At 30.7% G+C, this 12,968-nt stretch overlaps 1 protein-coding gene across 1 annotated transcript in view; it reads left to right on the forward strand.

The window, feature by feature from the left end:
* Positions 1 to 234: 234 nt before the first annotated feature.
* LOC106463440 (suppressor of lurcher protein 1-like) overlaps positions 235 to 12,968 on the forward strand; it is a 134,167-nt gene continuing 121,433 nt past the window's right edge. The window contains exon 1 of the mRNA XM_022391333.1: positions 235 to 274. The gene's annotated coding sequence lies outside the window, so the exon portion shown is untranslated. The remainder of the gene's footprint in view (positions 275 to 12,968) is intronic.

The raw sequence follows: 12,968 nt of genomic DNA on the forward strand, positions 1-12,968 counted from the left end.
ACAAGATAATTACATAAATTATGCCAATTTTCATCGCTAGGGCATTTTGGGAAAATCATAACGCTCGATGAAGCAAACAATGGATTTCAAAAGCATTTAAGAAAAGACGTTTTGTGTAATACTCAATCGTCTCTGTGTTGTAAGCTGTACAACAAAGAGATAGAAATTCACATTAGGCTAGGTAACAAAGCCCATCATGACCAGATGAGAGCAGCAGTTTTGAGCCACGTCAGCTGTCGTCAGCCCATGTAGATCGATTGGAGCTTTATATAGGGTAAAAACTTTAAATTATGTAATTCTCTCTATGAAGATAACACAATAGTTCAGCAAAATTTAATAACTTAAGAAACCAAGCAATGAAATTACTGTAAAATTATGAAGTTGTAAAACAAAAAGAACCATTAAACGTTGAGAATCAAAAATCGTGATAATGAGAAGTAGTTCAGGCGTTCTACTCCTCATTTAATTTAAGATAAGTTGCTTGAATCGATGAATTCTACCACGTTTATTTTCGAAGAAACGATAATCTAGTAAAACCCCCGCCAGTAGCACAGCGGTATGTCTGCGGACTTACAGCGCTAGAGACCGGGTTTCGATACCAGTGGTGGGCAGAGCACAGATAGCCAATCTATAGTAAGCCTATTGATTTCAATTAAGTTTTAAAAACAATAGAAATAACTTTTATAAAATAGGAAAAATAACTGAAACAACTAAACATGGAAAATCCCAAACAAAGAAACATGGGGTAATATGTATATTCTTTCATAGATAACCTGAATTATATGGAAATCAAAGTTTCTGTTATTTTGTAGGCAGCCGTTTAGATGACTGATCATCTCCGTACCTAATGGACGGCTTTTGATGAATATCACTTACACAGAATGTTAGTGCATTCGTAAAAAGTAAGAAGCTAAGACTTTATCTTAACGACTTCTTCTCTTTAAATGAAAGAGGGCTTAAACAACGGGAATAGTGCATACGTTTTTATTGTTGTCCTTTTCAGACAATTAGGGCAAATGATTTTTTTTTCTATGTTTTTTTGTTCCTTCGGAAAAGAGAATACCATAATTGTCAGCAGTTTTTAAGATAAATTGTGTTGTCAATGTCAGTAGAACTAAAGCTAATGCTGTTGGGCTGATGAAAGAAGGAGTTGACCTCCCAGTGGATCTTGTTGCCATCATTAATTCATTGACTTGTCAGCACGAATCGAGATGATCTCATCGTTACAGAACACGTTTTGTTAAACATTTCCAGTTTCTGATTATTGTTATTTTAAACTCATCTGATGAAACAGTACTTGTATGTGACGTAAAACATCTTTAACTAAAAACTTAAACTCAAAACACATAAAACATAGATTGAGCCGTTACCTCAGTGGTCTTAGGGAAATTTACAAAACTTATAGATTCCATAGTGAAGCATAAACATAAATATCTGATATCAAATTAGCTCAGGAGTGCCACATCGTTATTTTGAAATATGTTACAATATTTTATATTTACAACCATTGTACGAGGCCTTCATCATCAGATTCGTTAACTGATTCAAACAACGATTTTCACTGAAAAATTCGTGAACAGATAAAAAGGTTATGTGTCGGCTTTCAGTGTCAAGTTCATGAACGAATATAAACATTGCACGTAACCTTCTTTATCTAAGTCCTAAACTGGAATAACGATGATGCATGACTTTCTTTATGAAGTTTGTGAAAGGATACAAACATTCCATGTGACCTTCATTGTCAAATTCCAAAACTGAGAAAAAAGTTATACGTGGCTTTCATTGCCAAGTGCACGTAAGCCAAGCAAATTTACTTGGCTTACATGTGCTTTCTCACTTCTTACTAATCAAAAGCAGCTAACGTAACGAGATCTGTACTTTCATGTTTCATGTTCAATAACTGAACCTGAAATTATATTAAACGTGTGCTAAGATGATGACTTAAAATAAACTTTTAATGTGTGTATGTTTTATTTCCAGTACACCAGTTTTAAATTAGATGACATCAATCATATACGAACATAATGGAAAGGGAAGTTTATTCAATTTAAAATGTTGCTACCTTTCGAGTTCAACAAACAAAGCATGGCGAACATCAATTACACAAAATGTTAGTGGTTATGTCATATACATCGTCCACTGGAACTTTCTCTTACACTTGCTGTATTTTAAGCTGAATTTATTTGCAAGACGTCATACAACGTTGCTTTATAACTTCAGACAGCTATATTACTACTTTTAGACGTTGTTAAGAATCTTCTTCAACATTTTTACCCATACAAACACAGTTGTGTAACTTTGCACGAAAATTCTGAGACAAACAAGTTTCGTCCACTTCAAATTATGTTAAGAATTTTCACTCTTCAGTTTTTTTTTTTGAGTGTGTGTTTAGTTGAAAAAAAAAGTAATAGAGTTTTCTGGCAGTAATTTAGTAAAGTCGTCTAAAGTTTCAAACGACTATGGAAGGGGAATTATTACTTCATGTAACCTTTTCCATAATGACAATTTTCCTACAAGCTAGCCAAATCTTCGAGTGATTAGCATGAAAATTCTGATGCAGACGCATGATTTTGGTTAAAGCAGCTGTCGTTATTGTCTCAAGTTATGTTGTATATTTGGACTTAATTGTCACAGTATTTCACTTATATGTTCCACGGCCGATCACCATAACTGGTATTGTAATTTTCCTTGCGTTGGTCTTGAGAGATTTCAGGTTACGTTTTGTTAATGTTGTATGTACAGCTTTTGGAAAGGTTATCACTAAACTAGCGACCTATAAAAGTTACTTTATTTCCTTAAAGTAACATGCTTCAATTAACCTTAAAACAGCAAAGAATTTGTTGAAATTCTAGAATTGAAAATGTGTGCAAAAGAAAAACAAACAACAAAACAAAAAATCCACAAGGTTTCTCTAAAGCAGTTATATTTTTTCTATTGGCTATTATAGTAACCAAATTGAAAACTTTATATACAGCATTATTCTAGTAAGTCTTTTATTTGAAAACTAAAATATTCGTGATTTCAAAATATTCTCATCAGTAATAGAATATACAGTAAACTTACATAAAATATTATTTAAGAATAGTTTTAATTTGTCGATATGAATTTCTAATGTGCTTTATATTTTTAATACTTAAGTAATTTTATTTTCCCTAAAATAGATACGAGCTCAGACATACTCAATATAACCTACATGCATTTTTTTCACGTAAAACCTTGAGACAGCGAACAGACGACAAGTGATGAAAACGTTTTTTTTAGTTTTTTACAGTTACAACAGATTTTAATACAATTATAATTTAAAAGCCTACTTAGTTTTAAACTATAAAGGTAATAAAACTTTAATAGGTGTACGTACTTTAAACAATAACCATCCCATAATTAATGAAACTTTGTGAAAAACATTTCCTTTTTATTGTTTATGAACAATCATGGTTAATTATTAATATAAATACAACAATTGGTAAAATTCTTTATCTTCGATTTTTTTTGCAATTAATTCCTGAATATGGTTTGAAAGCTCTTCTTTATAAGAACAATGTAAAGTTTGAAGTATTACTTACGTAGATTTAAGTAACATTGCATTAAATGTACTTGATTAAAATGCTAATTATTTTTTATGTTAACGAAATATCCCGAGTAAAAAATCAATAACATGTTCAGTAACTTTAGGATTCTGGTTTAGTCAAACAATTCAATAGTTAATCAAGTATAAACATTGGTGTGTTTGATTATTGAAAAAAAATATATATATATATATCTTGAAATCTGGAATATTCTAAGGCTTTTAAAAAAAATAGCATACATTCCCACATAAACTATATTCTAGTAAGCATAAACATATTATACTCTGGAAGAAATATACATTTTTCATAAGTACGTACACACATATAGCGCGTTTTTATGCACCCTAATACTATATACTGGTGTCAAAGAATACACTATATGCGCATATACACATGCTAACCACAAGTATGTACACACAGAAATCATCCAGTGGAACGTGCATACAAAATCCATTAGAATTTAATTCTTTGGTGTGTAAACGAGAAGTTTCACTAATACGGTTAAATACACTGGTATTTATCATCACGCACCATCCATTGATATCTACATGCATGTTACACACTAGGTACAATATTTTCTAGTACATATACAATATTCATTAATACCGTGTAACCATTATTCACTGGTGCTTACATACAATTCTCACTGTACAGTGTTTACTGGCACTTACAGATACATTATATACTGGTACTTACATATACAATATCGACTGGTACTTACACATAAAATATCTACTGGCACTTACAGGTACATTATATACTGGCACTTACAGGTACATTATATACTGGTACTTACAGGTACATTATATACTGGCACTTGCACATACACTATTTACTGGTACTTGCACATACAATATCTACTGGCACTTACACATACACTATTTACTGACACTTACAGATACATTATATATTGTTACCTACATATACAATATCGAGTGGTACTTACACATACAATATTGACTGGTACTTACGCATACAATATTTACTTGCACTTACACATACAATATTTACTGGTACTTCACGTACTCTCTCTACTGGTACTTACACATATAATATCTACTGACACTTACAGATACATTATATATTGTTACTTACATATACAATATCGACTGGTACTTACATATACAATATCGACTGGTACTTACACATACAATATCTACTGACACTTACAGATACATTATATATTGTTACTTACATATACAATATCGACTGGTACTTACACATACAATATTTACTGGCACTTACACATACACTATTTACTGGTACTTGCACATAAAATATCTACTGGCACTTACACATACACTATTTACTGGTACTTCACATACTCTCTCTACTGGTACTTACACATACACTATCTATCGTTCCTTGCACATATATTACCTACTGATACTTACACACACTATTTGCTGGTATTTACATTCACACACTTGTACTTACACAGACAATATCTTCTGATACTTTAACATACACTATCTACTTTTTTCACACGTATATTATCTACTGATATCTATATAATGACTATTTGGAAATTGTAATTCGAATATAAGCATCAGAAACCCCTTTTTACACATGGGTTATAAGCAAAGGTTATATACCAAAAGAGAAAATTTTTATTTGCAAATTTGTTTCGTTAGGAGTGATAAGTATATTAATTCGCGATATTTCATAAAAACAGAACTGATTACATCTTAAGTATTTGAACACAATGGTACAAATAGCATTTCTTTCTATTCCGAGGGTTAATTAACTCTTTGTTGCTGTTAAGCACAAAGCTACACAATGGACTATATTTGTGCTGCTCACTGCTGGTATGGAATCCAGATGTTATATCATTATAAGTCCTCAGACTTACCGCTGAATCACCGAAATGCAGGGTTAGCTTTTAATCACTAATCTGCTAATAACAAAATTAATATATAGCTTAGTAGAAGAGTAACATTCTCTGAGATTTTCTAAATATATATATACACACATATATAATAAGTTTTATTATTCAACACAGCTGACACTGATTCATTAATTAAGCTAGTATTTCTTTGTAAAACCACAAATGTTCATAAAAACACAAAGCGTTATCTCACTAATACTGATCTAAACAATACTAGTGTAACAGGGAAACGACCTGAGCATGCGCACACATCACTGAAGTCAACGTCATTTCAACACAGTTCACGTTTCACCTGTAAAGCACTTTCTTACTTTATGTTTACGATTTAATCATACTCAGTGTTTAAGAGTACATCGTGACCATTACACAGCACAAAAAATCAAGTTATTTTCCAAGCACGTTCCGAGACCGTTCTACCATGAAGCATGTTTATGCAACACTTAAAGAAGAAAATCAAACAAAGGCTATTGGTTTGCTGATAACTATTCACATACTGATTAACATTCAAATTAAAGTTTAACGAGTCGCCAAACAGTTTTGTTGTTGTTGTTTTTTTTTCAGCATCTCAAAGAAAAGGTGATTAATGATATGACTAAAACGTGTACAATTCCCTTGCAATAAAACTGTTAAAAGAAACTGGTGATTGTCAACTACTTTGCCTCAAGCGAAATAAGATTATCCGCCACTGGACAAGTGAAACCACTCACTTGATGCTAACCAAATTTGTTTGGTTATAAAAACAATTCATCCAGTTGTGGTTTCAAGTTTTCTGGCTTGAGCCAAGAGAGATTATCTGTATTTTAACATGTAGAGTCAGTTATTTGATACTAAGAAAAGATGTCTGTTTCTATATAATAGATATAATATAACCAATTTACGGTACCTCTTATTCCAGTTTTATAATTTCTTAATAAAAGTTTTTATGATAAGCTTTTAACGTTTCTACAAAAGAACATACAGTATATTAAGTTATATTCAGTAATAAAATTATTTAATTTATTAATCACCTTATTCAGTGCATCCTCCGTATTAATATTTTCCTATACCCGAATTAAGACAACATTTATTTAATCTGAAAGTCTTACAAATCTTTAAGTACTGTTTTTCAAACATGTTTGATGTTTGATATAACATATGGTAAAGCAATTGATCTGTAATTATTTAGATCATTTTCACTACCTCCTTTAGGTTTTGGTATAAGTACAGTATGTTTTAAAATGTTCGGGAAAATTCCTTTTTCCATTGACATATAAACTAAGTATGTTATTATTAGTGTTAATCTATTAATATTATGCTTTAAAATTTCAGCTGTAATTTTATTTTTTCCAACAGATTTTCCATTTTCAGAGAATTTAAAATTTGTATGATTCTACATTGATCAGTTGGTGTAAAATATATTTTATATTGTATTTCATCTAACTGATCTATGTTCAAGCAGTTGCAATAATTTTTTACTTGTGATTTCTTTGGTGCTATTCATAAAAAATATACACTAAAAGAATTTATGTATAATTTGGACTGTTCATTAAACTAATCATATAATCTACAGAAATAATTTCAAATTATGCTGAATTTTGTGTTTATATCATTAAATATATTCCATTGTTTTTAATATTAGTTTCACTGCCAAGTATTCTTTGCCTATATTAATTTATTTTTGTTTGTTTTTTAAAAAATACTTAGATAATATCTATATTTTTAAATTCACTAATTCAGTATAGGATGATATTTAATTTTTCTATGTATATTCTGTTTTTATGTTCAATATATTTTATTACATCAATGTTATCCATGGTTTTAGTTTTTGTCCTCTTTTTATATATTTTATAGATGATTTAATTATATTCTCTAATATTGTAACAAAATGTTTATATTTATCTTGTAAATTCAATTATTGATAAATAATATTAAAATGCACTGGTTTATTTGTGTATAAATATTTTCACATTTTGTTTTGGTAGTTCACTATTTATCATAATTATTATACAGACTAATATTTTAGGTTAATTTTTCAAGATGTAGTATGCAGCAGTTAGATTTATAACTGTACTTTCTATTAAATCCAATTTGTCTGTTCGAATGAAAATATGATCAAGACAGGAACTTGATTCTTCTCTAGTAGAAGAATGTGTAGAAGAATAAAACTGAAAAGCAATTAAGTTATTTATGTATTGATTTACAATGTTATCCTTAGAATCTGACATTTATATCTCCTACAATATATACATATTTCGCTTTATTTTCAACTACAAATTTAAGTTTATACACTAATAAATCTGTTTATTTTTACACTTACAATGTATACTTACTACTTCAGCTGCATCAGATTCTATAAGTGCTTCATGTACAATTATTTTAATACTTACAAAGACTATTACTTTTCCACGTTTATTATAATCTTTAACTTTATGGTTTCTTTATCCTTGCACATTAAACACGTTTAACTCTTCACATGTTCTGTAAGGACTATGATATAAACTTTCTATGGACTTATTTGAAAATATGCAAGAAAAAAAATTCTTACTTAAATTACGCACATTGTTTTGTAATATATCACTGAACTTGAACCAAAAAATATTGTTTTAAGGATTGTTGATTCTTGAATTACCATATTTAATAGCAATATTTATTACAGATGTTGTTTATAAGAATTAGACTAGTTTTATTATGTATACACACACACACACATATATACATATATATATACGATATCACGACGCCGTAACTAAAGATTGCTTCACTGTAATTTCGATAAGTGGATGAACTTAAAGGTGGATCCGACAGGATGGTGGAAAATGTTGGGTGATATGTCTCTGTCGTTTTATGATTTCTTCTCTGAATGGTAGGAAAACTTATAGATGTCTCATTCTTTTATTTCCCTCTTTTATCTGTTAAAATATAATATTTAACAGTTAAACGCAACTTCCTGGAAATTAACCTAGTATTTAAGTGGACGAACTAACCAAAACATAATCTTGAGTACACCAATAAAGAAACAGTTTTGGACCTGCTTCTGTTGTATTATTGTGGAATAAACAGCTCTAATTTTCATAGACAATTCACAGTTTCAGAGACACTTTGCTCTAGAGCCTTAATCATGATTGGTGTGAGCACAAACTGCACTAAACCGATAACATATCATATATCACTTTTTAACAGGCTTTCGTATTATACATATGTTTTCGTAGGCTTTACAAACACGAAAGAAGGAATGTAATATAAAAAGGGTTTTGTGAAAGAAACCCCAAATTAACTTAAAATAGATAAACAGTTCCACTTTCCCTACAATTACTGCAAACATTTGTAGCAAATATTTATAGCGATGTTGCTGTAAGTAGTTTAGTAGCATTGTTGTACAAATACTTACTACAATATTATAACATAGGACACAATGAAACTATATTCAAGAATATAGCATGTAAGGTTATAAATGTTTGCTTATTTGCATAAATAGGTTGAATGTGCACTTTTATACACCTTTAAAAATGATTTTAGACGTTTTGCATGCATTTTTTTTAAATTGTCAGGAAATTGTTTGTATGTTCGTTTAACTAAACGCAAATCTACTCAATGGTTATTTGCGCTAGCCGTTCCTAATTTTGCAGTGATAGACTAGAGTGAAGGCAGCTAGTCAAAATAACCCACTGACAACTTTTGGGTTATTCTTTACTTACAAATGGTGAGATTGATCGAAACTTGATAAATCCAATAGGGCTGAAAGGGCGATCATGTTTGATGACGGAATTCGAACCCACGACCTGCAGACTGAGAGTTGAGTGTCTTAACCACAAAACCTTCTCAGTCCCTCAGGAAATAATCAACTCACCAGAGTAATGGGAAAATAGACTATTTATTGACTGTTAAGAATAAGCTAATAAAGTAACATATAACCGTTACTTGCATTGTTGTTAAGTACATGCTAAGAACATATCATTTACCTATTTAAGATAAAAATTATTTAGGTAAGATAAGTCCAAGAAAAAGACATGCTGGTAAAGTAACCTCGATGGATGTAAAGAATAAAATAGATACGTAACATATACAATGGTAACATTTGACTATGTGGTGAATAAGCTAGTAAGGTAACATATGTCTATGGGCTGTATAAGCTAGTAAGGTAATATTTGACTATGTGCTGTATAAGCTAGTTAGGTAACATTTGACTATGTGCTGTATAAGCTAGTAAGGTAACATTTGACTATGGGATGTATAAGCTAGTAAGGTAACATTTGACTATCTGCTGTATAAGCTAGTAAGGTAACATTTTACTATGTGTTGAATAAGCTGGTAACGTATGTCTATGGGCTGTATAAATTAGTAAGGTAACATTTTACTATGTGCTGTATAAGCTAGTAAGGTAACATTTTACTATGTGCTGTATAAGCTAGTAAGGTAACATTTGACTATATGCTGTATAAGCTAGTAAGGTAACATTTGACTATATGCTGTATAAGCTAGTAAGGTAACATTTGACTATGTGGTGAATAAACTAGTATGGTAACATTTACTATGTGTTGAATAAGCTAGTAAGGTAACATTTGACTATGTGTTGAATAAGCTAGTAAGGTAACATTTGACTATGTGTTGAATAAGCTAGTAAGGTAACATCTGACTATGTGTTGAATAAGCTAGTAAGGTAACATTTGACTATGTGTTGAATAAGCTAGTAAGGTAACATTTGACTATGTGTTGAATAAGCTAGTAAGGTAACATCTGACTATGTAAAGTATCTTCCACTTAGATCACTTTTATTGACATCTAAAAGAAGAACAGTACTTTTTTCCTTTCGTAGAAAAACTAGATATACGCAATATATTTTCATGTAGAGATCAATTCAATAACTAAAAAAATCACACGTAGAGCGACAACCAGCTAGTTAATATTCGTAAGTGAAGACCTTGTATATAACATGTTACATATTATCTGGTTATCCAGAGTATAAGCTGATAAGAGAATCTAATGTACAGCTGTTTATGTTATGGTAATGTATCACAATGTGGAGAAAGAAAAAGTTTTGTAGTTTCAAATAATAACGAATGTTCGATTTTATTACTTAACCAGCAAGATGACTTCTGTTTACATAGAGATAAGCTATTAAGATAACTAACGTGTGTTCATGCCATGGTAAAAGGAATCTATTTAGATAATAAGCCAGTTTGGTTAGTTATGTTCAGGTACAGAACGAGCAAGCCAGGTAATATATACTCCTTGACTTGTCCTTTGCTTGATTACTAACTGTCTCCTTAGAGTTTCAGCTACGAGAATACATATAACATGACTTGTCTTCCACTGGATTACTAACAGTCTCCTTAGAGTTTCAGCTACGGTAATGCGTATTCCTGTAGCTGAAGCTCTGAGGAGAGAGATTGTAATCAAGCAGAGGACAAGTCAGCTAGGTAACATTGCTCTTATTTGTATTATATTACCAGAGGGGAAACGAAATGATAACACGTATTCATACAGAGGAATTAAGTAAGATCTGTCTATGGTGAATAAAAGTCAGTTACCTAACTTATTTTCTTCCAAAAAACAAGTCACTGAAGTAAATTAAAAGCCAATTGGGGGTCTTGCATTTAAGTAGAAGAAATGTTGGCAAAGTAACTTGTAGTTAGGTAGAGAGAGAAAAGGGGTAGTTGATATCCTTCATTCTTATGGTTCAAAAGTCACTAAGATAACATAAGTTAGGAAGAACCAAAATCCAGTTAATTAACTGTATTGATGTAAAGGAAAGCCTAGAAAGCTTACATTGATATTGTGAACTATCCATCTATAACTAGTATCTAGCTATGAAGAGTACAGCTTCGTAACTAAACTTGCGTGGGAAATTGGTTGATTAAATGGCTTATTAAACCAGATATTTGTGATGTTTCCGCTAGGAAAATCTATATCAGTATTCAGGTAGTATACAATACAATTTCCTTTTATTCATGTCATATTAAGAAAAGCTTTAAACTAACCTAAAGTTGTAAAGGAAAAGTCAATTATGTAATTCCTACCCAAGCACTCTGAAAATAACTCTACCTCAAGTACTTTTGCTTCCTGTCTTAGTTGGACAATATCCATAAATCTTATTCATGTTTTACATTTTATGTCATTATGGATAAAAAACGTGAATATATCTTCAAATGAGGACATATGTTGTTGTTTTATTTGTAGCTATTTTTTCTTGTTAATTATTTTGACCATGTATATGTTTTCACGGGGTTTCCAGCTTTTAAGAAACACGAGTAACATTCGCTAGTTAAATTTCTTTAAACATAATTTGATTCGCTAATGGTCATATAAACTCCGTTTCCTGACACTTAGTTTTCAATTGGAGAATATCGTTTTATAAAGCTTTAGAATTTTTCCAAAATCTGTTACATTCGTAAAAGAAATGGGGTCTAATAAAGAGGAGAGGAGCGAAGGTTGTCACACAGTAGACTAATAAGCTTAAGTCAAACTCAGTAGGTGATGGAAACATCAAAATCGTGTGTTACGTCTAGGATTGTGATATCTGTAAATAAATCAGAATTTTCTTGTTTTATACATATCGTCAAAAATGTAAAAAGCATTAGATAATATTAGAAGATTATTGATAACGTTATTTATTGTTTTCGACCAGTTTATCAGTTGAGACTAGCTACTCTTTTTTTTTACAGTACAATGTAGTGTTAAACCTACAATACTAAATTCTGCATTTATCCATAATTTTTGAACAATTTTAAATGTAAAACAGTCCAATAGAAGTTTTACACGGAGAAAGATTTTTTGAAAGAAAAGTTTTTAGAATTTAGAAAATCTTGTAACTCACTTGCAAAATGTTCTTGTTCAATTAAGGTCCTCACCAACTGAAACTGTATAAGCATTACCGAAGCAAATTTTATTAAATTATAATTCAATTATTAAATGTTACTCAGTTGTAACAAATCAAACCGTATTTTCGTAGAAGTTTGACGCTTTGGAAACTAGGACATGATCGATTTTTGTAAATAAAATATATGTTCTTAGGAAAATCTATCTACGTATCTAATACATAATAGCTTTTAAAACGTAAAAAATGAGCAGGAAACCTTTCATACTGTATCTATACATTTTTTTTATTAGTCGACTAAAATAAGGCGCAAAAATTACAGTGGGCCAGAAAGCTTTGCAAAGAGAAAACGCAAGGAAATAACTTGTATTCATGCAGAGGACATACCAGATGGTAGTTTCCGTCCGTGTCGAAAATATTCTAGTTAGAATACTTGTATTCGTATAGAGGACATAAAACATGGTAGTTTCTGTCCATGTCTACTTAGAATACTTTTATTAATATAGAAGTCAAACCAGGTGGTAGTTTCAATCCATGTCGAGAGCATTTCAGATAGAATACTTGTATTAATATAGAGGACGTACCGAATTGTAGTTTTGTCCATGTGGAGAACATTCTACTTAGAATACTTATATTGATATAGAGGTCAAACCAGGTGCTAGTTTTTGTCCACGTGAAGAGCATTCCAGATGGAATACTTGTTTTAATATAGAGGTCAAAC

The sequence above is a fragment of the Limulus polyphemus genome, unplaced genomic scaffold (genome assembly GCF_000517525.1).
Source record: "Limulus polyphemus unplaced genomic scaffold, Limulus_polyphemus-2.1.2 Scaffold53, whole genome shotgun sequence".
Lineage (NCBI taxonomy): Eukaryota > Metazoa > Arthropoda > Merostomata > Xiphosura > Limulidae > Limulus > Limulus polyphemus.